The sequence below is a fragment of the Macrobrachium rosenbergii genome, chromosome 48, assembly GCF_040412425.1.
Source record: "Macrobrachium rosenbergii isolate ZJJX-2024 chromosome 48, ASM4041242v1, whole genome shotgun sequence".
Classification (NCBI taxonomy): Eukaryota; Metazoa; Arthropoda; class Malacostraca; order Decapoda; family Palaemonidae; genus Macrobrachium; species Macrobrachium rosenbergii.
In genome coordinates this window covers 60,118,035-60,145,932 of record NC_089788.1, presented here as the reverse complement: position 1 = coordinate 60,145,932, position 27,898 = coordinate 60,118,035, and the positions used below count along the sequence as shown (strand labels likewise).

Sequence of the window (27,898 nt, the reverse complement as noted above, 5' to 3'; positions counted from 1 at the left end):
AGCACAACAACTACATACTGCTCTTCCTTCTTTAAAAAGTACATCTAACAAGGTCTCAAGATCGTAAAAATCTGAGTACGTAAGTACTATTCCAGTTACAAGGTAATAGATTAGTGAGACCCATAACAAAACACAGCACGATAAAAACCAAGCAAAAACCGCCGGTCAAGACTAAAAATCAGGAGAAAAGCAGGCCACTTGTTATAAATAAATTCTAGTTTAATTGGTCTTACTGTAATTTATTTTCAAGGAGGTATGATTTCAAATTCTTTTTGAAAAGCTTACTTGAAGGCGCATTCTTTATATTAGTTGGAATGTTGTTCCAGACCCTTGGTCCTTTAATCGATATTGATTTAGCTCCCATGTCAGTAGTTGTTCGTCTTACAAAGAGGTCGCTCGACTGACGAGTGGGTCTTCCTTGTACATCGCCCACAGTAGGAAACTTAAAAAGCCAGTCGGGAACTAAATGATTGCAAATTTTATATACAAACAAACAGAGGTCAAAAAGTATTTTAGTTTCAATATTCATCCATTGTAGCTCCTTACGGATTGGTGTCACATGATCATATTTTCTCGCTCCACCATAAGCTATTTTGGCTGCAAAATTCTGAGCCTTCTGAACCCGGTCAATTTGCTCTTTGGTCGTCATTCCCCCGATCTTGCTACAATAACTGATGACACTCAAGGCTAACGACTCTACTACTGTTAGGCGAGATGATTTATCGAATCTATCTTTTATGCGATTGAGGAAGAATAAGACACCATTTACTTTTTTTATCACGCGATTGATGTGGTGATCGAATAACATATTGATCCATAAGTACGCCTAGGTTTTTGACAGTTTGAGATGGCTTGATATGTGTCTCATCAAAAAGTATTGCTGCGTTAGAAGGTATTTTATTTATTAACTGGCGTGATCCTATAAATATACACTGGGTCTTTTATTCACATTAACATTTAAGCCATTTACTTGAAAATATTTTTTTGCTTCTTTTAGAGCGATTTCAGCTTGATTGAGTAAATCCTGAAGATCATTAATCTTTCCAGATAGTAATATCTGAGAATCATCTGCATACTGATTTAAAAGATATTTACTCAATGCCTTTGCCATATCGTTAATATAAACTAGGAACAGTATAGGCCCTAAGATTGATCCTTGTGGTACACCGTAACCCACACCCTGAGGATATGATAAAACTGAGCCTATTCGTACTGACTGAACTCGGTCCGCTAAGTAGTCCTTAACCCAAAACTCGTCGATGTGCAGTTGTTTACACTTGTGTACGAGTATTGGGTGTGACACACTATCGAAGGCTTTGGAAAGGTCGAGTAGTAAGAGGAGTGATATCTTCTGGTTGTTGATGTTTTCGTATATTTGCTCATTAACTTGCATAAGCGCTGTTTCCGTTGATAAACGAGCTCTAAAGCCGTGCTGGCTGTTTCCCAGTAATTTGTTACTCTCCAAAAAGAATATAAGCTGGCTGGCAACGATTTTTTCCAAGAGTTTTGACAGAATTGGGAGTAATGAGATGGGACGATAATTCCCCACCTCGTCGGCATCGCCACCTTTGAACAAGGGAATGACATGAGGGTGTTTCCAAAGTTTTGGGAACAAGCCGGTAACAATGGACGTATTTAGGATAACTGTAATATAGAAGATCAAAACAGGAAGGGAATCTTTTAAGTATTTATATGGAATGCCGTCTGAACCATACGAATTTGTTTCACGTAGCTCTTTGAATGCTAAAACAACTGTGTGAATGTCCACAGGTTGAGGTTGAAAATCAGGGATATTTGGTAAAGGTTGAACATTGTTAATGACTCCCTCTTCGTGCTCTGTTTCAATTTCCACAAAACCTTCTTGGGATTTTCTAAAAGCTGTTTCTCCTACGGTGGCAAAATACTGATTAAACTCCTCCGCTGCCTTAAGAGGGTACGATAAAATGAGGAAATACAAACCGTTCATGGCGGGAATCCCAGAAGCTGTCCGACCGCATATTTCATCATTTTAAATGGGGTGTTCGGAGTTTTTTTGCGGTGACTGTATTGGTAACGTTTTATTTATTTTACTGAACTTTCTATTTAACCCTTAAATGCCGAAGTGGAAAGAAAGTTTTTTTTTTTTTTTTTAAATCACAGCACGCTTAGTTTTAAAGATTGAGAGTTCATTTTTGGCTCCTTTTTTCTCATTGCCTGAAGTTTAGTATGCAACCATCAGAAATTAAAAAAATATCATTATCATATATAAATATTGGAATATATGACAGCGCAAAAAAAAATTTCATATATAATTGTATACAAATCGCGCTGTGAGCAAAACAGTTAAAGCTATCGAGTTATTTTTTTTCGTTGTATTGTACACTAAATTGCGATGATTTTGGTATATAACAAATTGTAAAACGATCAAGGCAACACAGAGAAAATATTATCACAAAATGATGCACGAATTCGTAACGACCGGACGTAAAAAAGTTTTTTTTTTTTTTTTTTTTTAAATTCACCATAAATCAAAATATTGTGCTAGAGACTTCCCATTTGTTGCAAAATGAAGGTAAATGATTGAATATTACTAGAATGCAAGAGTTTTAGCTTACAGTTGCATTTTTTTTTACCATTTTGGTCGAGTCAAAGTTGACCAAAGGTTGAAATTTTGGCACTTATCGTGATTTATATGAAAATATGTCAAAATTGATATAAGCTACCACCATGAGTTATTTTTTGTTGTATTCTACATGAAATTAGCATCATCTACTGTCTGGAACTCTCCTGCATCTACTTTATCACTCAGCTCCTAAACTTTTTGCCAGTCAACTTTTTCAAGATTCTGCCTCAGTGATATCTGTATTGGTGGATTGTTGTTATTAATTATAATAGGTACCTGACCATTTGTATGTCAGTCATGCATTGTCTCCCAGTTAAAATGAGGCAGTTGAAGCAAGCAATCAATATATCTATACATGACAGAGTACATGTCTGAACCTGGAAATGGGTAGGTTCACATGTAATTGAGCAGTCTAATATCCTCATTTCCAATAAGCAATGCTATAAGGTTACCTTTAGTACTTGCTAAAACATCACCCCATAGCGAATGTTGACCATTAATATCTCCAAGCAGGGCGAATGGTTGAGGGTGGTGATGAATTAGCTCTATCAAGTCATCATAAGATATATTATTGCTTGAAGGTAAATAGATTGAGCACATGATATATTTCCCTCCCAGATCAACTTGTCCTGATACAGCTTGGAGAAAGGTGCATAATTTTACAATTACCTGAGGAATGTTGTGGGTAACATAAATACTTCCCCAATGACATCTTAATTGAGGATTATATGGAGTCATATAACTTACTTTCTGGGACAAGGAGCATAGCTGTCTAGCATGCTCTCTTGTAAACACTATTCTGGGTGAAAAGTCACAAATTAAGAGTTTGAGCTCTTCGAATTTTGCCCTCAGACCCTGATAATGCCACTGGAGAACGGAAGTGAAAATTTAAAATTATATTTTTGGAAGAATCCTTGGGCAAGGTCTTCCCAGTAGGAGTTTCTGAATTAAGTGCATTTGACAACTTCCATTTTATTCTTTTGTTGCTAGACAAGTGCCATAAAACCGGATCACAGTTTACCAAGCCCGCCATTAACTGGGAAATTCCTGTATTATGTAGCCTCCTGTTGATGATGCAAGTTTAAGATGCCTAATGCACTTGCTGCTTTTATCAAGGACATTAAGTGATAATCAAAGATATCATTCGACATTCTTGTATGAGCTCTCATGTGGTCAGATGGTCAGAAGCACTGTCAATAATGAGGAGAACCTCAAACTGCTATGCCTTATCTTCAAGGTCTTTCTTCACCTGAGAAACCATCCATAGAACCCAACCATTTTTGTTGTTTCCAAAAAACAGGCCAGTGACTCTCTAGTGTTTATTCTTAATGGCCCAGGGATGTTTGTTCAGTACATGAAGCCTGGCTTGCTCGTATGATAAGCTGCATAACCACACTACAACAAAGTAAAGAAAACTTCACCTTGAATTGTGGGGCATGCTTTGCACTTTTGCAGGTTTACATTTTGTTGGGTTTCTTTCAAAACAAGCATCTTCGCCCTCATTCTCCTACAACCACCAGTGTTGTTCTTGGAAGTTGAGCGTTTTATTGGGCAAAATTTTGCCACTAATAGAGAGTTGACTAACACACCCTCTACACACAGAATTAATGCTTTCACAATCTCAGTAAGCAGTTTATCAACAACCTAATACAGTACAGTATACCATTTTTGCTAGAGTAAATTTGGTTATTGTAGCTCTACAAATTGTCAGTGGCAGCTTGACAACATGCAAAAAGCTGAAACCATAGCAACAACATTCTAATATAATAGTTTTTAATATCAAGGAGTGTGACTTACTTGGTTTGTTAATTACCATACAAAACACCTACCTGTCCATGTCTTAGGTCCTAAAGAACAAAAACCTTCCTTTCCCTTAAATATTATATAAAAACAATTACCATATCAAATATTATAGGTGGTCTTATATTCAATATAAAAAAAAAAAAACACAAAACCTTAAAAAAATTATTAAATATGAAAGCTGGACTTGTTCAACCATAATTTCCATCAATGCCATCAGCACAGGAGCTGTAAATTATGCCATGTTACTAGGAGTAGTCTTTTTCAAGTATTAGGAGCTAGGTAAATGCCACATAAATGACATAAAAATCTAGCAAGCTATCTGTAAACTTAATTCACCAAAGGCCTGATTTAGGGATTGAAAGACAAATCCGTGCCCCTCCTAAAAAGTGATGTAAACTAAGCTACACGTGAAGTCCCAAAAAAAGAATTTCTGAGAGTTTAGAGGCACAGATCCAATTTGACCTGCAGTAAAAAGCTGTGTGGTGTTGTATGTACAAGGTTTTAACTTTATGATCTTCAATTGTTGTGATGATCTTCAACTGTGTATAGGGTTCCTTACTGACCTTCAAAACTCAAAATTAATAGATTCCAGTACGGCAATGGTATAGGAATAAAATTTTCTACATTAAACTTTACTCAATATTTTATCAATGGCACTACATGAATAAAACAATACATACCACTTTATCCAAAATGAGATACAAAGGGTGGAACGGACACCCCCCTTCTCTATCTTCCAAACACTCATCACAATCTGAAATGGAGATTAAACTGTTGTAGGTATGTTTCTTCTTTCTCTCTTTTAACCTTCAACAATAATAAAAAACCTAATGACACTGGATTTCCCCTAAATTCCTTAACCACTTTACAATGAGTAAACACCACAAAGCTATACAATGGTTCATAGAAATTAGGATTAACAGTTAAATCTAAAGGATCCCTAACACTTAGCACTTACACACAAAATCATGTCCAGTACTATGGTTTCGATTAACCCCTTCCAAAAAAGTTGACCAAGAACACGAGTATCCAGTATCCAACACTTTTTTTTCCACACTACTGCAAAAAGTTGGGTACTGGGAGGGAACTTCAAAATACAGTAAACCCCCTGGATTTGCATTCTCACAATCTGCAGGCTCTAGAGATTTACGGAATTTTTCTGTGGAACCTCTCTACAAATTATTTGCAGGAAAACTCACCCACTCGTGGATTTTTTTGTAGAGCAATATTTTGTACTTTCATTGACTAAATACTGCACTGTACCTACATACATAAACATTTTATAAAAAAAATAATGATTCACAGTACTAATTTTCAAATAATATTAAGTTTAATAAGTTTAAATAAAATCAAATAAAAATAATAATTCTCTTTCTCTCTCTCTCTTTCTTCCTTCCTTTCTCAGTTCTCTCTCTTACTGAAACTAGAGAATTTTTATGTTTAGTTCAATTTAAATTCTTTCCCTCATCTTTTTCTGAAAGCTTTGGAGCTTGACATACTGACTACAAGGGTTAATGTTGCCAGTCAGTAGTCTAATAAATGTTGCCACTTCGTGGTCAAAAGGATACTGAAAAATCCCTCTCTCTCTCTCTCTCTCACTGAGAACGATTTTTAATGCATATGTCATCATCATCATTATATCTGCCTTCAAAAGTCCTTTGTTGGATGTAGGCCTTCCCCAGGTTCTCCACAGATTTCTATCCTCTGCTAAAATAAGTCTAATCCTTCGGGCCAGCCCTAGGAGAGCTGTTAATCAGCTCAGTGGTCTGGTAATACTAAGGTATACTTAACTTTTTGCTCTGTGCCACTGTTGTTTATGTTGGTCTAAGTCATCGCGCCAGCGGGTTTTTTGTCTTCCTCAGTTTCTTGTGTATCCTTGGGGTGTCCAGAAGGTTGTTCGTGATGTCCATCTGTTGTCTGTCATCCTGGCAATGTGTCCCACCCAGTTCCACTTGAGCTTACTGATGGTTTCGAGGATATCCTTTACTTCTAGTTTTTTGACGTACACATTTAGCTGTTTTTCTATCCTTCCAAGTTAGATCTAGCATAATTGTCTAATGTGCCCTCTGCACTGTTCGTAATTTAAGGGTAAGCTTTTTTGTTAGATTCCAAGTTTCAGCCCCATTGGTGACAGTGGGGAGGATATACTGATCATTGAATTTCCTTTTTAAGATGATAGGAATCTTATTTTTTAACATTACTGGCTCTTCCAAACGCCTGCCAACCGAGGGTTATTCTTCTTTTTATTTCTCTCTTTGGAGGCGTCATGTAGAGAGATTCATTGTCCAAGGTAGATGTAGTGCTCCACTTCCTAAATTTGTTGATTTTCAATTTCAAGTATGTCATCTGCATTTTCAGTGTATTTATTGCCCATGACTTTGGTCTTATGGAAGTTCATGTGGAGGTCTACTGATTTGCTTGCTTTATTTAGCTCAGTGAGCATATGTTGAAGCTCTTCTTTGGTGGGGGCAACGATAATGATGTCATCAGCAAATCTGAGGTGACTTAGGTATTCTGCATCTATTCTTATTCCTTTTTCTTGCCAGTTGAGTTGTCGGAAAGCTCTCTCCAGGTAGGCAGTAAACAGTTTGGGTGAGCTAGTGTCACCTTGTCTGACTCTCTTTCTTGAGTTGGAATGGTTCTGAGTCCTTGTGGAAGCGAATAAATGATGTTGCATGGTCAAAGATGATGGAGGACATTGATGTAAACTGAGTCAACTCCCTGTTCTTCCAGCGCTGACATGACCTCCTCAGTTTCGACCGAGTCAAAAGCTTTGGTGTAATCTACAAGTGCTACTACTAGTGGGATTTTATATTCACTTGTTTCCTCAATGACCTGGTTTACTGTTTGTGGATGGTCAATTGTGTAGTAGCCTCTTCTAAAGCCTACTTGTTCCCTTGGCTGATTTTCATCAAGCTTATCTGCAATTTGATTAGTGATAACTCTGGTGAAGATCTTATAAATAACATTACGGAGGTTGATTGGTCGTTGGTTGTTCGTGTCCCTGGGGTCGCCTTTTTTGTAGAGTAGAATGCATATGTAACATTGTTTATTTGTTTTGTATACTGTAGTTTTATAGATAAATGTGGCATTACTTTATAAATTTTTTTTCATATTTTCCATGCTATATTACAACTTTTTGCATTTGTATAGTAAATTATTAAAAATTTTCAACAAATACATATTCTCAGTCTTTTTCGAGGGGGGTTGCAAGTACCTGTCAATCAACCTGACATACTGTATTGGCAAAGACCACAAAGGAGAGGTAATGTTGCCAACAGATGGTGAAAGATACTGAAAAATCTTTCTCTTTCTTCAAAAATTTTGAATTTCCATGTTTTGATATCTCACATCTCTCTCTCTTTCCAAAGTGATCCTCTCTTTCTTTGCCATATGCAAGAACTCTCCCTCTCTCTCTCTTTCTCGTTCTCGTTCTCTCATGCCAAAGGAGAATGTGAAAAATGGATAGACAGATATATAGATAGATAGAAAGGGAGAGTGGTTGATAAATATCTCTCTCTCTGTGTTATTGGCTGGAAGGTTTAGAAGCATGTAGTATATATTTTTAAGGGTAAAATATTTAAGATGACTTTGAAATGATATTAACCCTTAAACGCCGAGCCTCTATTTACAAAAACGTCTCCCGTATGCCGGCGGCGTTCGGTGAGTTAACGCCGAAGCGGAAAAAAAGTTTTTTTCAAAAAATCACAACACGCTTAGTTTTTAAGATTAAGAGTTCATTTTTGCCTCCTTTTTTTGTCATTGCCTGAAGTTTGGTATGCAACCATCAGAAATGGAAAAAATATCATTATCATATATAAATATTGGAATATATGACAGCAAAAAAAAAAAAAAAAACCATATAATTGTATACAAATCGCGCTGTAAGCAAAACGGTTAAAGCTAAGGAGTTAATTTTTTTTAGTTGTATTGTACACTAAATTGCGATGATTTTGGTATATAACAAATTGTAAAACGATCAAAGCAACACAGAGAAAATGTTATCACACAATGATGCACGAATTCGTAACTCGCGGACGTAAAAAAATGTTTTTTTCAAAAATTCACCATAAATCGAAATATTGTGCTAGAGACTTCCCATTTGTTGAAAAATGAAGCTAATTGATTGAATATTACTAGACTGTGAGTGTTTTAGCTTACAATTGCAGTTTTCAACCATTTCGGTCGAGTTAAATTTGACCGAAAGTAGAATTTTTTCTATTTATCGTGACTTATATGAAAATATTTCAAAACTGATAAAACCTACAACCATGAGTTATTTTCTGTTGTATTGTACATGAAATTGCGCACATTTTCATATAAATTTATGTAACGACTAATATAAAACGGTGCAGATATTACGACAACGAGACGAAAGAATTTCTGAGATGTTCGGCCGAGTTACCGCGCAGACGTAAGGAAAATGTTTTTTTTTTTCAAAAATTCACCATAAATCGAAATATTGTGCTAGAGACTTCCAATTTATTGCAAAATGAAGGTAAACGATTGAATATTACTAGAATGTAAGAGTTTTAGCTTACAATTGCATTTTTTTACCATTTCGGTCGAGTTAAAGTTGACCAAAGGTTGAAATTTTGGCAGTTATCGTGATTTATGTGAAAATATTTCAAAACTGATAAAAGCTACAACCATGAGCTATCTTCTACTGTATTCTACATGAAATTGCGCACATTTTCATATATAAAAGTTTATGTAACGACCAATGTAAAACGATGCAAACATTACGACAACATGACGAAAGAATTTCTGAGATGTTCGGCCCGAGTTACCGCAGCGCGCAGACGTAAGGAAAAAGTTTTTTTTTTCAGAAATTCACCATAAATCGAAATATTGTGCTGAGACTTCCAGTTTGCTGCAAAATGAAGGTACATGATTGAATATTACTAGAATGTAAGAGTTTTAGCTTATAATTGCGTTTTTACCATTTCGGTCGAGTCAAAGTTGACCGAAGCTTGAAATTTTGGCAGTTATCGTGATTTATATGAAAATATTTCAAAACTGATAAAAGCTACAACCATGAGTTATTTTCTGTTGTATTCTACAAGAAATTGCGCACATTTCCATATATAAAACTTTATGTAACGACTAATATAAAACAGTGCAAACATTACGACAACGTGACGAAAGAATTTCTGGCGCGGACGTAAGGAAAAAGTTTTTTTTTTTAGAAATTCACCATAAATCGAAATATTGTGCTACAGACTTCCAATTGGTTGCAAAATGAAGGTAAATGATTGAATATTACTAGAATGTAAGAGTTTTAGCTTACAATTCCGTTTTTCTACCATTTCGGTCGAGTCAAAGTTGACCGAAGGTTGAAATTTTGGCAGTTATCGTGATTTATATGAAAATATTTCAAAACTGATTAAAGCTACAACCATGAGTTACTTTCTGTTGTATTGTACGTGAAATTGCGCACATTTTCATATATAAAATTTTATGTAACGGCTAATATAGAACAGTGCAAAAATTACGACAAAATGATGAAAGAATTTCTGAAATTTTCGGCAGAGTTTGTGGCGTAAAAAAAAGTTTTTTTTTACAAAAATTCACCATAAATCGAAATATTGTGCTAGAGACTTCCAATTTGCTGCAAAATGAAGGTACATGATTGAATATTACTAGAATGTAAGGGTTTTAGCTTACAATTGCGTTTTTCGACCATTTCGGTCGAGTCAAAGTTGACCGAAGGTTGAAATTTTTTGTAGTCGACGTACGGTACATCCACTTGGCACCCAACAGACAATTTTAGTCGACGTATGATACGTCCAGTAGGCGTTTAAGGGTTAATATCATTTCAAAGATTAATATAGTAATAGGATAATAGTTTAAGGTATATTTGATGTAAGATGCTAGTTTAAGGTATATTTGGTATTTGAACTTTCAAGATAGGCAGTTGTAGCGCTTTTAGAGAGGGGGTGTTAACTATTCACAGGGGATTGTGGCACGCATCCCCCACGAATACCAGGAGGGGAGGTTTACTTAGTGCAAATGCTTCACTACAAAAAAAAAAAATAATAATAATTGGTCTTATGACATCATCTTTCCACAAATTCTGACTGGTTGTACACTGCACATCTCAGTCTGCCCACCTTTTCTAATGAGTTCTATTACAGTAAGTCTGGGTTCACTGCCCTTAATGTGACGTTGTACAATATCCCCAAACACTGGGAGGAGGAGGAGGAGGAGCTCTGGTGGGCAGGTAGATTCAATATTTGTGGGTTTAGTGTCAACTGCCTTGCAATTCTTTTCCATCGAAGACTGTGTTTACCTTGCTCCTTCAGTATCCAGTTGTTAATTATAATCTTCAAATTGTACAGTAATATTGTTGGTATTTTTTTATATGAGTTTAGCATGATTTTCTTAACTGGCCATGGACTATCAAATGGCTTCACTAAGTGCCCAGCTATTAGGTTTCCAACCAATGCAAGTGTTAAAACTTTTACAAATGTATCCTGTTCACTTCTTACATTGTCATTACCTGGTGTAGGTATTTTTCTAGTTTTCAGAAGTGACAATATACTTTTCTGTTTAGGATCACATTAGTATACTGAATAAATTTATAATTCTCCTAGCAATAAGTGACAGTATTTATATGCATTCTGAATTTCTGTGAATTGTCAAGATATTAATTTTCTGCATAGTGAAAGGTACTTCCCTTTACCTCACTTTACTTTGTCATAATTATGTCAATTACTGTGGTTTATATCTTGTGCCTTTTATTCAATGAGTGGTATATTGTGGTTATAGTTGCAACATACTGTAGATGGAACTCACCCATTAGCTCCATACATATAAACATCCACAGACACACATATATATACTATATATTGAGGCCGGTTGGAAGAATGAAACTGGATTTCTTTTCTTTTGTCAACTGCCTTAGGGGCCAACACCTAGTGCTGGTCACCTTTAGAAGCCAATCAATGACTTTAAAGCTAGACAATGCGTAGCAAATAACCGAATCTCGAAGGCCTCCAGCCCTGAAATAATTTGACATGCAAATGAAAATCACTGCTGTTGAGACTGGTTGAATGATTTTGGGTAGTTAGTGCAACGTGACTGCAAAGAGAGAACTGTGTCCAGCGCCCCTGGATGGCTGAATATCAGAAGACTTGCACGTAGCAAGATGGCAGTTAAATGTCTAAGGCTATATGGTTCACAAGGGCAGGCGCAGACCACTCGAAGAGCCAGATAACAGGATCTGGAAGAAATTCCCCGTTAACATTCAGATCTAATGATTTTCTCTCACATGAAATTACTTATGCACGATGGAGGAATTTATCAATTAGATATAATTAACCACATGGTAACACTATGGCGGGAATGCTCTAATTATTATCACTGAACTAATTTAATTTGGGGTTGGAACAAGTCATTAGGGCAAATGTGCGTGCTAGGCTGTGGGACACAAAGGGGCTTGTTTTACAAGAATAAAATGTTGGAAAAACTGAAAATGGAGAGAAATTCACGAGAGGAGAAAGATTACTGGCAGTCGATTGCTACTTCAGATGTACCTTATCGCATCTGTGCATGGAGCTTGCGTGCAAAAGACGGATTTCGGCCACAGAAGTTTCAACACCTTGCCAGCGTGATAGACAGCAAGACTGCACTAACTGCGTGTGGCTTTGGTCCCGCCGAGAGAGAGTGTGTCCTGCCAGGGCACGACACTTCTCCCATTCAGGTTCCAGCATAGGGCACGAAGACATCGGTCGATCTGTAAGAGTAATTTCAGCCAGCAAAAAGGTCAAAGGGAAATAGGTCTTATAGCTAAGGCTACTAGGGTCAGCATAGCACCCCAATTACGGTCCTGGCTAGCCCTTCTGTCCCTATTGGCTTTCTCCCCCCACCCCAAATCATACAATGCTGGGGGTAGATGTCGGCATGGTCCCCCAAAATCAGGTGATATGGGGGTAGGCCTATATTGGTTCATCCTCCCTTGTGGAGTCTTCCAGCTGCCATTAAATTTGATTTCCTAGCTAACGGAGTGGAGAAACGAATTTTCTAAATATGTGAGAGCTCCCCCCCTTTCAGAAGGCATTCACTCCCTACTGGGCGTGAAGGCCTTGGCTAAGTAAGTTATTCGTCTTGACTAGTCAGTTAGCTTCCCTATGTGAGTTGTGCTTTTGCACTGCAGCTAGCTAAAAGGACCTTTTGTGGAGTCCGATGCATACAAAATCACCCCGGAGCGATGGAGACAGCATTTCAGAGGTCTCGCCAAGGAAGTTGGTTGGGCCTAGGCTGAATGGGCCCATCATAAAACCCAATCAGGTAGTATTAAATTAGTTTAACCATACCACTGAGCTGACTTTAAGCACTCATAGGGCTGGCCCGAAGGATTCGGATAAAATACCACATAGGCATACGTTCTCATACTGTAACACATACACACAATAAATACATTTACTCATGCTTCTACACTAAAAAGGTATATTAAAATTCATAATCAGTTAACCCTTAAACGCCGACTGGACGTATCATACGTCGACTAAAATTGTCTGTCGGGTGCCGAGTGGACGTACCATACGTCGACTACAAAAAATTTCAACCTTCGGTCAACTTTGACCCGACCAAAATGGTCGAAAAATGCAATTGTAAGCTAAAACTCTTACATTCTAGTAATATTCAATCATATACCTTCATTTTGCAACAAATTGGAAGTCTCTAGCACAACATTTCGATTTATGGTGAATTTCTGAAAAAAACTTTTTCCTTACGTCCACGCGGTAACTCGGCCAAAAATTTCAGAAATTCTTTCATCATTTTGTCATAATTTTTGCACCATTTTATATTAGCCGTTACATAAAGTTTAATGTATGAAAATGTGCGCAGTTTCATGTAAAATACAACAAAAATCAACCCATGGTTGTAGCTTTTATCAGTTTGGAAATATTTTCACATAAATCACGATAAGTGCCAAAATTTCAACCTTCAGTCAAATTTGACTCGACCGAAATGGTCGAAAAACACAATTGTAAGCTAAAACTCCTACATTCTAGTAATATTCAATCATTTACCTTCATTTTGCAACAAATTGGAAGTCTCTAGCACAATATTTCGATTTATGGTGAATTTTTGAAAAACTTTTCCCTTATGTCCGCGCCCGTAACTGCCGAAAATTTCAGAAATTCTTTCGTCATTTTGTCGTACTTTTTGCACCGTTTTCTATTAGCCGTTACATAATGTTTTATATATGAAGATGTGCGCAATTTCATGTAAAATACAACAAAAAACAACCCATGGTTGTAGCTTTTATCAGTTTTGAAATATTTTCATATAAATCATGATGTGACAAAATTTTAACCTTCAGTCAACTTTGACTCGACTGACATGGTCGAAAAACGCAATTGTAAGCTAAAACTCTTACATTCTAGTAATATTCAATCATTTACCTTCATTTTGCAACAAACGGGAAGTCTCTAGCACAATATTTCGATTTATGGTGAATTTTTTTTTTAAACTTTTTCCTTACGTCCGCGCGGTAACTCGGCCTAAGATCTCAGAAATTCTTTCGTCACTTTGTCGTAATGTTTGCACCATTTTTCTAATAGCCGTTACATAAAGTTTTATATATGAAAATGTGCATAATTTCATGTAGAATACAACAAAAAATAACTCATGGTGGTAGCTTTTATCAGTTTTGAAATATTTTCATATAAATCACAAATTGAAAAAATTCAACCTTCGGTCAACTTTAACTCGACCGTAATGGTCGAAAACATCAATTGTAAGCTAAAACACTTATAGTCTAGTAATATTCAATCAATTACCTTCATTTTGCAACAAACGGAAAGTCACTAGCACAATATTTCGATTTATGGTGAATTTTTGAAAAAAAAAAAAAAAAAAAAAACTTTTTTTATGTCCATGTTATTTAATTCATGCATCATTTTGTGATAATATTTTCTCTGTGTTGCTTTGATCGTTTTACAATTTGTTATATACCAAAATCATTGCAATTTAGTGTACAATATAAAGAAAAAAAATAACTCATTAGCTTTAACCATTTTGCTCACAGCGCGATTTGTATGCAATTATATATGAAATTTTTTTTCGCACTGTCATATATTTCAATATTTATATATGACAATATTTTTTTCCATTTCTGATGGTTGCATACTAAACTTCAGGCAATGACAAAAATAGGAGCCAAAAATGAACTCTTAATCTTAAAAACTAAGTGTGCTGTGATTTTTTGAAAAAAACTTTTTTTCCGCTTCGGCGCTAACTCCCGAACACCGCCGGCATACGGCAGACACTTTTGTAAATAGAGGCTCGGCGTTTAAGGGTTAAGTAATATTTAAAAAAATCTAAATTTAAATTTGACAAATGCTATGTTTTCGTGCTTTTATTATTTACTTATTTTTATATTTTATCTATCAAACCACACTTCCTCATGAAAAACAAAATCGGAACGACTGAAAATGTAAAAGATTCTGATAATTATTATTATTAAAACAGTTTAACCAGACCACTGAGCTGACTATCAACTCTCATACGGCTGGCCCGAAGGATTTGGATGAAATGACACGTCTAGGCTAGAAGCCTAGCACTGGGACTAAATAGCTCATTCAATGTAGTGATGACTGATTGATTTATCGTCTGTTATCTGGCGTCAAAACTACCAGGGTACTGATGCCGAATACTAAATGTGATCTTTTCACTTTTATATGTTAAACAAAATTAAAAATAAAATTCTGCTGAAAACAACTACATATAAATCTGATAAAAAAAAACCTAACTTAAAAATTAATATACTAAGACAGCACAGCTGTCAAATATATTTGAGAAGACCAGCTTTTTTGATAAAAGATATGTTATTAATAAATATACTTTCTGCCAACAGTTTTGCCATGCTATAACTACCACCTGCATCACTGCTGTATGATAAAAAATGATTCCTAAGTTCCACTAGACTGCGACACTCAACCAGTAAATCCTAACAGTCAGTGGAACTAAGCAATCTCCACAGAAGGGCTCATTCTCCCCATTCATCATATAGCCGTGAGTTAAACATGTACAGCCAATATGTAATCTACACAATACAACCGCCAACTTCCTTGGTATTAGGTCACATTTCCAAGGGTGCGTCTGACTAGTGATTTCTTTCATTTTATTGGGGCCTTCTCTGTACCACTGAAGTGTTTATAAATGCTGGATGGATTTCCATATATCATGAAATGTATCCAAATATGGAACAGGGCATTTTCTCGGTATCAAAGTTTGTGCTGCTAGTTTGGCTAGCTGGTCTGCCTCTTTATTTCCCAATATGTTCCCATGGGCAGGAACCCACCAAAAAGAAACAATGCCTCCTCTATAATGGTGCAAGAAGATCCACTGGAAGATCTTCAACACTAAGGGATGATCAGTATTGAAGACTTCCAGAGACTGTAAGGCACTTTTAGAGTCACAAAATATTGTGTAGCTAGACACTGGGAGTGTTGCAATATGTTCCAGTGCTACTAAGATGCCAAACAGCTCAGCTGTGAAGTTTGAAGCAACTGAAGGAAGCACACCTCTTCAGTTAAGAGATTCACTAAAAACTCCATAACCAATGCCAGCATTGGATTTGGAACCATCAGTAAATATAAATCTTGTATCTATATGCTATGATGCATGCTCTTAAAATATTGCCCTCGATTCCTCATTCCTCATCAGATTTATCCCTCTGCTCCATTGAAGTACCTGCAGAGTTTCACAGCAGGTAACTTCCAGACAGTAGTGGGATACACAAAAGGAAGTATGGGAATTTTTCTAATATTTGTGGAAGTATGGGAATTTTTCTAATATTTGTATCCTCCAAAATATTTTTAATTCTATAGCTAAAAGGAGTAGGATACCTTGGAAGACTTTCGTAAAAACCATTAAAAATATTTCTGTTTGCCAAAGCAAATGCCAGAGATTTGGGAAATCTTTGCACTCTAAACAAGTATCTAAGTATTGATGACTGGCGATAGAGTTCAAGGGTCATTTCTCCTGCATCAACTAGCAAACTAGATATTGGTGATGAACAGAAAGCTCCTGTGGCTATACAAATACCTGAATGATGAACAGATTCTAAAATTGTTCAGGTTAGATGAAGAAGCTGAAGAATATACTTCACAACCATAAGACAGCTTTGATAAGATCAGTGGTTTATGAAGCTTCAGTATAAGATTTCTATCAGCTCCCCAACTGGTGTGAGACAGCACCTTCAAGATGTGTAGAGCTTCTAGGCAGTTCAATATGGGGGACCCAACTCATTCTGCTGTCAAAAACTAGGCCTACGAAGCGTGGTTGTTCTACACACGGGATTTTACGGCCATACAAATGGCAGTCTGGATCAAGATGTACTCCCCTGATCTGGCGGAAGTGGACAGCAGTAGTCTTGCTTACAGAGATTTTAAAACCCTGTTTCTCAGCCCAACTTGTTATTTTATTTATCGTTAATTATAACTTTCTTTTGGCTACAGTCATCTGGGTGGCAGCAAAAGACATTGACAGGTCATCCACAAATAACGTCTTTAAGACCTCTCTTGGAATAACAGTTGTAACACTGTTTATGGCCAGAACAAAAAGTGTCACACTGAGAACACTGCCCTGGGGAACACCTCCTCGGCACCTTTTCTCTGATAAAGTACTGCCAACTTTAACTTTAAAATACCTATGATGTAAAAATGATTTGACAAATAAAGGTAATTTTCCTCATAGACCACTATTATGCATTGTCTTGAGAATTCCATGTCTCCAAGCTGTGTCATATGCCTTTTCTATATCAAAAAACACTGTCACGTGGTGTTGTTTGGAGGCAAATACTTCACAGACACAGGTTTCAAGTTGCAGTAAGACATCCAGTGTGGAGTGCATTTTTCGAAAACCACACTGAGAAGGTGATAAAATATTGTTGTGGTCTAAATACCACATTGGCCCTGCATTTACAATTTTTTCCATTAATTTACACAAACAGCAAGTTAACGCAAAGGGGCGGTAACTTACTGCAAAGAGAGGGTCTTTTCCAGGCTTAAGGAATGGTAACATGGTTGCCAATTCCCATATGCTAGGGTAGCTGCTTTCATCCCATACTCTGTTGATAATACTGATTATAAAATTTTTGTGTTCCTTGAAATGTGTTTTAAACATTCCGTAAGGAATCTTATCTGGGCCAGGGGCAGTGTTCTTGCTCTTGGCTAAAGCAGAGTCAAATTCTCTCTCAGAAAAAGGCATATTGTAAGATTCAGTTTTGTTTGATGAAAAGTCAAGTACCTGTTGTTCTTCCATCATTCTGAAATGATGTCCTGGGGAAATATCTGATTTTTCAGAGACTCAAGCAAAGTGTTCAGAAAATATGTTACTAACTTTTGTAGCTTCAGTGACATGATTATTATTTACTTTAAGTACTGGAGGAGGATTGGGTGTAAATTTACCCTGAATTTTTCTTATTTTCTTCCAAATGTTGCAGACTGGTGTTCTGCTGTTAATAGCTACATATCCTGCCCATGACTGTCTTCTGGCAGGTTTCATAGCTTTTCGAAATTGTGCCCTATACTGTTTATAAGTGATGACATTGTCCATGGTACGATGTCTACGGGACCTGGTCAATGATGACGTTATACAAGCTCGATGTAGCAGCCTTATTCTTTTGGCTACCATGGAACTGGCTGTCTCCTGAAAAGTCCTTTAGTTCGAGGAATTGAATGTAAGCCTGCAGTATGGAAAGTTCCATTGAGTAGATCGATGGCATCATCTACACTTAGCATCCCCTTCCAACTTGCTTAAATCTTTGATTTTTTTCCAATTTGCTTTCTCTAAGCACCATCATGGTGATCTTGGGATAGGTGGACCATCATTGGTGCTGATTATAATTGGAGAATGGTCACTGGTATGCTAGTCATCACTTGTTCTCCAATTAACATCAACACAGCAATTGGAGCTAAAAATTGAAAGGTCAATGCTGAATGTGATAATGGGTAGGTTCTCCAGAATTAAGGAGGCGGCCTATATCTTCATTTTCTATGACAGATGTCATCATATTCCCTTTTTGGTTTGATGTTACATCTCCCCACAATGGATGTCTGGTGCTGAAGTCACCAAGAAGAAAAAGTGGCTCTGGTAGTTGCCACATTAAAGAGATTAAGTCCTCTTGGGAGACATGGCTATTGGGTGGAATGTAAAGGGAACATATAGTATATTGCCTTCTTAAATTAATCGGTAAAGCCACAGCTTGAAGTGGAGTACAGTATTTAGTTTTACTTGGTAGTGTGGAGTATCTCGACAGATGCAGATGAGGGATCCACCATGATTTCCCACTTCCAAATCAAATTCAGTTCTGAAGTGAACATATTCCCTAGGACAAGGGGTATATTCACCTAGCATGGTCTCCTGCAAACACATCCCTACAGGAGAAGGCTCGTAGAGCAAAAGCTTCACTTTCTCATACTTTGCTCGGAGTCCCTGACAGTTCCACTGAATTATGGAAGTGAATTTATTTCCATCTGGGACCATCAGTATGGTTCCTTTTTTCAAGATTGGGAAAGTTCTTTTTTCTACTTGGGAGAGGCAATTTAATAGGCAGTTCTGCTGGCTCCTTGGGGGGAATAACCACCTTGAAAGAGCCAACATCCTTTCCTTCAGTGTCTTTGACACTAAGGGTTTTTTTAGTTTCTTCTCTCTCCATCTCAATCGAGATGGAGAGAGCAAAGGTGTTCTCTAAAGAGACCACCTCAACGGTCTTGCTGTTGCTGTCAGTAGCCAGCTCTGCCTCCAGAAGCACCAGCAAAGACTGGCGCTGGGGAATCAGCATCTGTTGGTTTGTCCTCCAAAGAGCAGTTGGCACCACCAGGAGCTGGCAGTTGGTGGAGGGTGTGTCTCAACTGACACTTCAATTTTTCTGAGATCTATGTTCACGTCTACTGAACTTTGTCTACGCGTTACCATCATCAATTGATTCTGATGAACCTGTTAGGCGTCTTTTCAGCGATTCTTTTTTTGACTCTACCTTTGTACTTCTTATTTTGGTTAGTTCATTTGTTTCTTTCTGTTGGTTTCTAAATTTTGATACTATTGAGGCAAAACTTAGACCTGGTCTTACAATCTTAGCTTTTGCTCTCTCTCTTGCTTCCTTAAAACTTGTCCTTTCCATCACTCATAATGCCTGAATTTCTTTTTCAAATAAATATATATCACACTGTTGACATGATGATGCATGTCCCTCACCACAGTGAACCCATTTAGGTTCCCTGGTGCACATACCATGCTCATCATCTCCACAGCTGACACAAACTGCAGGATTTTCTTGTATTTTGGACCGGCATGTCTGAAGGGAGTGTCCAAAACATTGGCAGTGGAAACACCTTCTGGGCCTCAGGATGTAATGTTTTATTTTGTATCTAAGCCAGGGTGCAGAGACATATTCTGTTGTTGGGGATTTCTGGCCATATTCCTTCTTGCCTGGCATAGAGTCGTCAACCGTGTCCGACTTTCATTTGGCCCAGGAGTACTAATTTCAACATGGGGACAGTCCATGAAAAAACTGAAGTAAAAAAAAAAAAGTTTCACACACTGCTGGTGAACACTGAAGAGACACCATTGACTTTTCACAGGGCCCTATTCTCAGCTAACACCAGTAGGAACTGACTCCTAGATGTCCACCCCTTACCCTACCCAAAAAGGGATAGCACCAACATATCAGAGAGGCACAAGTGTAAGCCTAACCCGCTTGTTGGGGCCGAGACTATTACTAGAATACAATCACCCCCACGTAGTGGGCATACTGGAAAATGTGCCGGGAGTCCTACCACTAATAACAGCCCACCCCTGGAATCCACAGGCTGATCTCAGGGATAGTTCTACCTTCAGGGTGTCAATATATCATATTAACACCCTTCAGGTCAAAACATCATTGGACTGGGTGACGCTCCCAATCAAAGTTCCCACATTTAGCCTCAAACATGAACCCCAATCCAAGGCATGATCCCCTTTCCTTTCACACAGACAGGAAATTTAATGAAGATGGGAATATCCACACTATGTAAGCCAAAAGTTGGGAAGCGCAAAAAAAAAAAAAAAAAAAAAAAAAAAAAAAAACTTGAAGCAGTAGTCAGAGGGTGGATAGGAAGATGGCAGGGAGCTGAAAAAATAAGCTGGAGGAAGTAGTAAAAAAGGAGTAGAAGAAAAAGAGGACAGAGAGACATTTAGAGTCAAATGGGGGGAACGATTTCCCCTCGTCGAGAGCCCCCTTGCCCATCACAAATCTACAGCATGAGAAAGAATATTCCATGCTGGAGCCATATGACGTCATGGCAGTCTCTCATTAAGGGGCTGCGCACTCTGGGGACAGGCCACGTGGGCTGCTCATTAAGTGTCCATGTGTCAGATGAGTATGGCCTATTCTGAGACGTTTTAGAATTACTTGTGCATGTATCTCTCTCTCTCTCTGATATGATGAACTCCATTTTTCAACTTTAGATATTGCCATTTGTTTATGATACTCAACTTAATGTGTTACATAATCAGTAACAGGGATATTCACATTTGATCTTGTCATGTGGGTTGCTTCTTTATCTGCCTACTCATTTCTTTGATCACTACATGGGCAGGGATCCAACATATTTCTACATTTTTTCCAATATTATATAATTTATGAAAAAATATTTAATTTGTTGTACAATATTTTTCTACTTATAACAAATAGCTTCTATAGCGCTTCTCGAGTCACTAAAAATCACAAAATTATTGAATGATGTTTCCTTAATTATTTTTATAGCTGACACAATTGCACACAAGTCTGCTGTGAATTTTGGAGCATTATTAAGTAGAGAGAATTGATAAGATTTGTCTTGGGACACTGCAGCATATCCCACTCCGTGCTCTGATTTAGATCCATCTGTATATATTGCGTAATGTCGACCTTTTCGGTTTATATGCTCTATGGTATGTTGTCTATGGTGTTCTGGTGTATATGGGTAACTTTTTGATAAATATTTCAGGTGTGTGCAAATTCTCATTTTAGTCATTGTCCAGGGAGGAGGTGATTTTACTATTAAAGGCACTTGTATATTTATATTCAGCTACTCAAACAATCTTCTAGCTCTAATTGGGAAAGGTGAAGGATGGTTATTTATAAATATATCTATTAATTCAAATAATTTTTTTGTTGGGGAATCACTTGTCTGAATTCTCAGAGCACTTTTCATTGTTACTAGCTCTCTATGGAGAGAGAGAGGTAGTTCACCACATTCAACTTGTAAAGATGATTTTGGTGATGATCTAAAGGCTACTGAGCATATTCTAAGGCCTTCATTGTGAACAAGGTCTAACATTTTCAGCGCTGCATCAGATGCTGAGCCATATACTTCGCTTCCATAATCAATGATAAACAGAACTGTTGCTTTATACAGTACAGTAAGGGTATGTATATCGGCTCCCCAAGTAGTGTTTGATAGTTTTTTAATTAGGTTTAACGCTCTTTTACATTTAGATTTTACATATGTTATGTGGGCTTTCCAGTTCGAGTGAGTATCGAACACTAATCACAAAACTTTTGCTGTTTGGCCATTGGGTATACTATGGTTTCTGATTTTTAAATCTACTCCTTCACCTTTTTCCCATTTTTATTTTTTCATAAAACACGATTGCTTGAGTTTTATCTATGGAAAATTTAAAGACTACAGATGAGGCCCATTCATCTAATTTTACTATGCTTTTATTAATGATTTATTCAGCATGTTTTATTTGAGATGTTGAATACTATATGGCAAAATCATATATATACAGGTTCCTTTTAATGCCAATACGTAGATTATTACTGGTATCATTAACTCTTTAACGCCGACTGGACGTATTTTACGTCGACGAAAATTGTCTGTCGGGTGCCAAGTGGACGTAAAATACGTCGACGACAAAAGTTGGGAATACTATGGTTTCTGATTTTTAAATCTAATCCTTCACCTTTTTCCCATTTTTATTTTTTCATAAAACAAGATTGCTTGAGTTTTATCTATGGAAAATTTAAAGGCTACAGATGAGGCCCATTCATCTAATTTTACTATGCTTTTATTAATGATTTATTCAGCATGTTTTACTCGAGATGATGAATAATATATGGCAAAATCATACATATACAGGTTCCTTTTAATGCCAATGCGTAGATTATTACTGATATCATTAACTCTTTAACGCCGACTGGACGTATTTCACGTCGACGAAAATTCTGTCGGGTGCCAAGTGGACGTAAAATACGTCGACTACAAAAGTTGGGAATACTATGGTTTCTGATTTTTAAATCTAATCCTTCACCTTTTTCCCCTTTTTATTTTTTCATAAAACAAGATTGCTTGAGTTTTATCTATGGAAAATTTAAAGGCTACAGATGAGGCCCATTCATCTAATTTTACTATGCTTTTATTAATGATTTATTCAGCATGTTTTACTAGAGATGATGAATAATATATGGCAAAATCATACATATACAGGTTCCTTTTAATGCCAATGCGTAGATTATTACTGATATCATTAACCCTTTAACGCCGACTGGACGTATTTCACGTCGACGAAAATTCTGTCGGGTGCCAGTGGACGTAAAATAAGTCAACTACAAAAAGTTTTTTTAAATATTCACGGAAAAATACTTATAGGCCTAGTTTGCAAAAAATTTTAAATCACGCGCCTTGAGGGATGCTAGGAGTTCACGGATCACGCTGTTGTTTAGTTTACAAGCGTGACCCAGCTGCGCATGCGCGAATTTCTTTCTTCTCCCACTAGAAAGCATCAGCAACGCAGCTCAAATTCTTTTGGCACTTTGTCGTAATTTTTGCAGTTTTATAATAGCCGTTACATAAAGTTTTACATATGAAAATGTGCGCAATTTCATGTAGAATACAACAACAAACAACCCATGGTTGTAGCTTTTATCAGTTTTGAAATATTTTCATATAAATCACGATAACTGCCAAAATTTCAACCTTCGGTCAACTTTGACTTGACCAAAATGGTCGAAAAACGCAAATGTCAGCTAAAACTCTTACATTCTAGTAATGTTCAATCATTTACCTTCATTTTGCAACAAATTGGAAGTCTCTAGCACAATATTCAATTTATGGTGAATTTTTGAAAAAAAAACTTTTTCCTTACGTCTGCGCGCGCTAACTCGGCCGAAAATCTCAGAAATTCTTTAGTCACTTTGTCGTTAAGTTTGCACCATTTTAACCCTGGACAGGTAGCCTTGTGCCATTTTAGACACACGCAGGTTGCGCAAAACCCATTTTTTCGTTGTGCGCAGCGTCCCCTTCAAGTAGGTGGACTCATTTTTCTGGAATAGCTAGTCTTTGTCGAGCTGACATGGAGAGTAGACGTGCCGCACTTGAAGTCCACCATGAACACAGTATTTTCGGCGCCGAAAGTTTCTTTTGTGTATATTTCAGCACTACCTTACCCTGTACGTAAGTAAAAGTGATTTTCAATATTTTTGTAAAATTTATTGCTGCATCATTGTTATTTGGACTATAGTGATAATTATCGGTGGAAATATTAACGAATGGTTGCTCTACATAGACCAACTGCCATTTTGGAGATTGCTCATGGCCAAGATGGTTTTTTTGGTACTTTTCTAATTTTCCATTTTTTCATGTTTTCAGGTTTCGCCATGTCGAGAAGAAATTTTGTGAAGGACGAGGACTACAATAAGCTGCTTTCTTCTGAGGATGACACCAGTGATGTGGAGGACCCCTCTGAGATTGTTATCGAAGCAGACAGGGTGTCTGATGACCTGCACGACGCCCACACATGGGAGGATGAGGAAGTAGAAGTAGTCACTCATGAAGACTTGGAAGACGAGTTGGAATGCCTTGCACCCCAGGAGGACGAGCCTTCTACGTCGAGGGCTGCAACAGCTTTTGCCCTTCCCCTTAGCCCCTCTGAGTTACGAAGCAGGAAAATTTGCTATGGATTTGGCACTTGAACTTTGTCGTCCCTGGGCATTCAACCGCCTGCAGCAGAAGAGATATCTTCCAAGGGATGTCTCACCCCTGATTTGTTCTGTGTTTGAGGTGGAAGACATCACCGTTGCCACAAATGAAGGCCAGGGACGCTCTGAAAAGCAGCAGAGATGCCATCTTTGCCCTTCCTCCTCTAATGCGAGATCAAAAATTTTGTGTAGCAACTGCAGGAAGACAACCTGTGCCCACCACCTGAAGTACACCTGTGAAAAGTGCTCCAATTCCTGGTAAGTGTTCCCAAATTATTATTATTATTGTCTATTGTTTATTTTTTATTATATATTACATTTAAAAAACATTTAACATAAAAATAAAACCTTTTAAGCCATGTCATACTCATTTTTACATGAAAAATATTTTGGCACTGGATGGCAGTGTGTGGTGCCATCCAAATGTACCTGTTTTGACCCATTTATAGCTGTCAAATTATTTTATTTTATTTTTCCCATGATTTTAGATGCTTGCAGAATACTTATAAAAAATTTCATCCAAATCCATAAAGATTTAGTGGTAGAAAAAAAATATTTTGTTATGCAAAGTTTTCTATTGATTTAAAAAAAAAAATGTACATATATTTCTCCTCTTTCCAGATTTTGCAGTTTTCGAGCTATCACAGCCTGACTAGTCTCAAAATGGTGCTCAACCCTTCTTCTTTCAAGCCTGCCTCGTATTTCTCAAGAATTCTGAACCTCAGGATACTCTTTGGTAGTATAAACGTATGTAATTTAATTTTGATACTTATTGTCAGATTTTGAATAAATAGGGTATTGTTTTTATTACTAGAGTTTTTTCTCCTACACCAGTAGAAAGAAGAGTACTTGCTCAGTAGTTTAGAAAAAAAAAAAAAAAAAAAAAAAAATTGGTCCCATATGACCCGAGTAGTTGACGGCCAAAGTTCGTGTGTCTAAAAGTACACTACCCTACCTGTCGTGTGACAGGTTTCCGAGGCTACCTGTCCAGGGTTATATTAGCCGTTACATAAGGTTTAATATATGAAAATGTGCGCAATTTCATGTAGAATACAACAAAAATACCTCGAGGTTGTAGCTTTTATCAGTTTTCAAATATTCTCATACAAATCACGATAAGTGCTACAAATTTCAACCTTTGGTCAATTTTGTCTCGACCGAAATGGTCGAAAAACGCAATTGTAAGCTAAAACCCTTACATTCTAGTAATATTCAATCATTTACCTTCATTTTGCAACAAATTGGAAGTCTCTAGCACAATATTTCGATTTATGGTGAATTTTTTTAAAAAACCGTTTCCTTACATCTGCTCGCGCTAACTCTGCTGATAATCTCAGAAATTCTTTAGTCACTTTGTCATAATGTTTGCACTGTTTTATATTAGCCGTTACATAAAGTTTTATATATGAAAATGTGAACAATTTCATGTAGAATACAACAAAAAATAATTCATGGTTGTAGCTTTTATCAGTTTGGAAATATTTTCATATAAATCACGATAAGTGCCAAAATTTCAACCTTCGGTCAACTTTGATTCTACCGAAATGGTTGAAAAACGCGATTATAAGCTAAAACTCTTCCATTCTAGTAATATTCAATCATTTACCTTCATTTTGCAACAAATTGGAAGTCTCTAGCACAATATTTCGATTTATGGTGAATTTTTGAAAAAAAACTTTTTCCTTGCGTCTGCTCACGCTAACTCTGCTGAAAATCTCAGAAACTCTTTAGTCACTGTCATAATGTTTGCACTGTTTTATATTAGCCATTACATAAAGTTTTATATATGAAAATGTGCACAATTTCATGTAGAATACAACAAAAAATAATTCATGGTTGTAGCTTTTATCACTTTTGAAATATTTTCATATAAATCACGATAAGTGCCAAAATTTCAACCTTCGGTCAACTTTGATTCGACCGAAATGGTTGAAAAAAAATTGTAAGCTAAAATTCTTACATTCTAGTAATATTCAATCATTTACCATCATTTTGCAACCAATTGGAAGTCTCTAGCACAATATTTCGATTTATGGTGAATTTAAAAAAAATAAAAAAGTTTTCCTTATGTCCGCACTCTAACTCGGCCGAAAATCTCAGGAATTCTTTTGTCACTTTGTCGTAATGTTTGCACCGTTTTATATTAGTCGTTACATAAAGTTTTATATATGAAAATGTGCGCAATTTCATGTAGAATACAACAAAAAATAACTCATGGTTGTAGCTTTTATCAGTTTTGAATTATTTTCATATAAATCACGTTAAGTGCCAAAATTTCAACCTTCGGTCAACTTTGACTCGACTGAAATGGTCGAAAAATGCAATTATTAGCTAAAACTCTTACATTCTCGTAATACTCAATCATTTACCTTCATTTTGCAACAAATTGGAGTCTCTAGCACAATATTTCGATTTATGGTGAATTTTTGAAAAAAATAAACTTTTTTTTACGTAAGCGAGTTAGGAATTCATGCATCATTTTGTGATAATATTTTCTCTGTGTTGCTTTGATCGTTTTACAATTGGTTATATACCAAAACCATCGCAATTTAGTGTAAAATACAACGAAAAAAATAACTTATTAGCTTTAACCGTTTTGCTCACAGTGCGATTTGTATACAATTATATGACATTTTTTTTTTGCGGTCATATATTCCAATATTTATGTATGATAATATTTTTTAAATTTCTGGTGATTGCATACTAAACTTCAGGCAATGACAAAAAAAGGAGCCAAAAATGAACTCTTAAATCTTAAAAACTAAGCGTGCTGTGATTTTTGGAAAAAAAAAAAAAAAAAAAAAAAAAAAACTCTTTCCACTTCGGCGCTAACTCTCAAACCGCGCCGGCATACGGGAGACGCTTTTGTAAATAGAGGCTCGGCGTTTAAGGGTTAATTCCTCCCTAGTGTGGAAATTTATTGTGTTTAATTAATAGCAAGGGAGGTTTCCTCCCCACCCCCTTGTTGGTACTAACTCCTGACCTCTCTTACAGGAGGCATCCTATCCTGTCCAGTCCGCAAATATTATGCCCTGCTAGTTCTGACTGCCATCCAAATTTCGCAACCATTCCTGGTCGCAGCCTGATCGCAAGAATCCATTGCCCACACAGAAATAATCTCAATTAACTGATTGCCATTTCCCTGGAATTCACCCCTCCAATGTATTATTGTTTGTGAATGGATGCATTTTAACATAACAGAGTCATTTGTTATAATGGGGTGTTGTATTTGTGGCCCCTAATATTTACATTGCTTATTTGCAAATTACTGCATTATTGATCTATTGTATGTAATTTGTGTCTGTAAATTGTTGCATTTTTTTTTTTTTTTTTGTCTTGCATATTTGCCCCATTGTCTGTAAATAAACCCCTTTTTAATTGTAAAAGAATTCTAATTCCAAATGGAGACCTTCATTATGTATGTAAATCCAGGAAGATTCTAAGGTGAGTTTCCAGTAGTTTTTCCTTTTATTCATAACCTGGGGGTCCTTGGTACGTAGGCAGTCTATAATAATAACTTGTTCCAATTCCCT

At 36.7% G+C, this 27,898-nt stretch overlaps 1 long non-coding RNA gene and 1 pseudogene across 1 annotated transcript; one reads left to right on the top strand and one right to left on the bottom strand.

Annotated features, from left to right (window-relative positions):
* The window catches only part of LOC136831444 (zinc finger protein 624-like), a 378,392-nt pseudogene that overhangs the window by 193,454 nt on the left and 157,040 nt on the right, over positions 1 to 27,898 (bottom strand).
* LOC136831724 (uncharacterized) lies at positions 23,606 to 25,172 on the top strand. Its single transcript, XR_010850962.1, has 2 exons — positions 23,606 to 24,623; positions 24,987 to 25,172. It is a non-coding gene; the product is annotated as an uncharacterized lncRNA (long non-coding RNA).